Source organism: Atta colombica, unplaced genomic scaffold, assembly GCF_001594045.1.
Source record: "Atta colombica isolate Treedump-2 unplaced genomic scaffold, Acol1.0 scaffold90, whole genome shotgun sequence".
Classification (NCBI taxonomy): domain Eukaryota; kingdom Metazoa; phylum Arthropoda; class Insecta; order Hymenoptera; family Formicidae; genus Atta; species Atta colombica.
The window spans coordinates 94864-98457 of NW_017259584.1; positions in this window are offsets into that span (position 1 = coordinate 94864).

Genomic DNA, 3594 nt, shown 5'->3' on the forward strand with positions numbered 1-3594 from the left:
CGTGCGTGCGTGCGTGCGTGCGTGCGTGCGTGCGTGCGTGCGTGCGTGCGTGCGTGTGCGTGTGGAAAGAGAGTTGCGTGTAATATTGGTATTATTTTGTGTGAAGAGGATTTGGAAGGAGAAACACGGAAGGAGAACAGAGAAATTACAGTTGTATAGGGTAATATGGTTGGAAAAAAAGAGGATCGATGGGAATGAGAGATGGTATGGAAATAGCCAGGTGCGATACTGACTATCACTCGGTCATTAATGGAAGGAATAAAGTGAGATATGTTCCAACAACTGATGGACGTTATGAAAGAGGAGAGAAAGGAGATTAGCGGAGGAGTAAGCGTCAGATTGAACAGGAAGAATTGAGGGAATGGTGAGACGGGAAATTCCTCAATTAGGGGTGGTGATATCGGATGTAAAATAGGGGGAAAATTGGCCTTAAAATTTATGGGAAAACGCTCGTGCAGTGCGTCAAGAAAGCGCACGTACAGAATCGGCACGAGATCATCCAGAATCTACCCCTGCACGTCGCGTGTCGTTTCTTAGATTTTGTGATCATGGACTTGTAGGAATCGTCCGCGACTTGACTTAAAAAATATTGTTGGTACCGGTCTTACACTTCCGATAATATATTTATTATTATTTTAGCCGCAGTATCCGAGGGGCACAAACTTGGTGTTCTTTTGGTCCCGCTGCTTATGCACGTGCATCGATTTTTAATTTATCTCGGAGCATTTACGAAATACTGGATTCTTCGTTTTAATTTTTTAGTGTGGGAAAAAAAATTTTTTAGTCTTCTCTAGATTATAACACTCAACTTGTGCATTATTCGCAGCTGTCTTTTTATTTCAACGAATTCCAGATCTCTACGAAAGAAAAGAGTCCGCTGGACATAATAATACATATAAAATGAAACAATATATAATCTATAATCTCGATCCATCAACATAAGAAAATACTGGTACCGAGATTTAGTCGTGAAATAATTGATAAAATATTCTCATCTCGTTCGAATGAATCACTACTAATTATTGAATTAATAATGTAATTATTAATTATATGTAAACTTATATTTTTCTCATCAGCTCATTATCGCTAATATTGTGATGATAACGTGATTTTTAATTCGTCGGGCTGCCTGTTGCCTGAAGATTCAGCGCATTCTCGCTTAAATAAGCCGTTTTTTCCAGCAGTTGACGGATCTGTATGTATATGCATATTTAACCGATGTTGATCATCCCTTCACAGTGATTGATACTATCACAGACTGATTGATGAATGAGAGTGAGTGACAGACTCGATAAGCAGACTGATTGACTGCGGGGGCTGTGCGAGATTTTATATAAATATAGTAAAGATGTTCGTGGAACATGATATCATTTCGAGAAAAAGAACAATGCCTCAATCAAAAGTTTACACCTCAGCCAAAAACTATATTACGCGTTCGAACGATCTCAAGAATAAACTTCAGGATTTTTATCAGTTATCAATTTTATCAATTAGATCATCAGTTATTAGATCGTCATAATATATCAATATATCAGCAGCAAAAAGTATAATGCCTCGAATAAAAGCGTATGTTTCAGTAAAAAAATACGAGAAGACATAGCGTTCGAAAGATTCCTCAGCTTTTATTGCTTGCAGCACTTCGCTTGAAACGCAATTAAACGTATATCTATTCAAGCTATCAGATTAATATTGAACAACTATCAGACTGATATTTAATAGCTATAAACAGCTATCAGACGGATATTTTAATAACTATAAACAATTTTCAAATAGCTATTAGACCGTCATCGATCCATTTTCTGTCACTTAAATGTCTAGTGGTAAGGATAACAGAAATAAAAATTAATTGCGATGATAGATAATATACATTTTATTTAAAAATCTTACAATTCTTCCTGGCGTCGCAACTATCATGTATTTAAATATTTTAAATACATTTTGTAAAGCAATTCTTTTCACATCATATAGTATTACAATCATTCAGATTAGTTAAAGATTTCATGTCTTCGTAAACTGCATCCAAAGTCTCGATGTACATGCGTTCTCGTCCAGAAGCAAGTTCCACAACCATATTCGTTTCTCGCGTCCCTTGATGTACACGATAACATCATCTTCAAATATAGCCGCCTCGCTGTACGGGACCATCCCGTACACTATCTCTTCCCATGCACTAATAAGCACTCAATCAGGAAGCGCAAGACTTGTCAGATCTTATCAAAAATTTCCATGGCACAGGACTCGTAAAAATGTAATGTGTGAGAATATCCCCTGTTTCAATACCGCTACTTCTTTGACAATAAATTTCTTGTTAACGATAAATTCTTGCAGATCCACAAACGTTGGTATGATCACGAGCAATTCTTCAAAACTGTGTGTGCTTCATCTCAGTTTTTCTCTCCCTTTTAAAGTTCTAAATATTTGCTAACCTTGCAATTTATATAATCTTGCGCACTACGTTGGACAACGGACAATACTCGATTACACTTCTTGCAGTCAAATTTTTGCGTACGTCCATGGTGCTCTTGACGGATTCATTTTGTCGTGAGCAATCAATAACTGCAAAAGGTCCTTTCTTGATAAACGAGAGCACGTTTCGAAGCAGTTGATTCCATAATATGCTTTACGAAAATGCGCGTATATATCAAAAGGACGGCGTATCTCTTTTTGCCAAAATCCAAATTTAAATCGTCATACGAATAAAATTCTGAATTTAGATATACTCACTTTCACGTTATTCAAATTACAATCGTCGAATACATTTACATCTCGTGACATGACATTCTTTCGACCGGTCTGCAGAGCAAAGGTAACATATCGCTTCTCAAATTGAGTCGCCATTTTGACAGCCTATGCTTGGTCGTATTCTATAACAGAGAATACTTGTACAGATCCCACGAGCAAAAATTCATGCTCAGATAACGATCATTTTCCAATGCTCGCAGCTTGATAATTTATTGTTTAATGCAACATGAGACACTGCACTTTGAATAATTCAAATGGAGCCTCAGGCTCCATCACAGAATTTCTCATCAAGCAATTGTAATCGTTGCGCGCTCGTATTAAAATCAATTCATGACGAGCGTTTGTAATCCTTGCAAAAGCTCAACAGCATGTTGAGCGGCACACAAAAATTAAAGTCCTTTCTCCGTGTCGGATCTATTGTTCCATCCTGCGTTTAGGGCAATCAAAGGTTTATCGTACATCATCGTACATCACAGTTCTTGATGATACTAATAATTCCAACGTTTCTGTTGTGGTCAATCTTCACACTGTTGAATTCATATCGAATTTCATCAAACATTGACATCTGATCATTTTTCTTCTTCACTATCAATCTTCCTTCAACGTAGAGAAAACTGTTGCACGGCAACGTGTACAAATCTTGCTGGTGTATAGGTATTTTCTATGTCCAAACGTGGTTGGCGTACAGATTGTACATGTGAGTTTCAATCTTGACGATGCGGTCGTCAAAGATCAGCTCACTGATAATATTTAGAATAGCAGCCATTTCGTACGATGAAACGACTCTAAAAATGCAATATTAGACGCAGTGAATTTCTTTCCAGGTGTAGTCTTTCTAATAAAAGATGTATC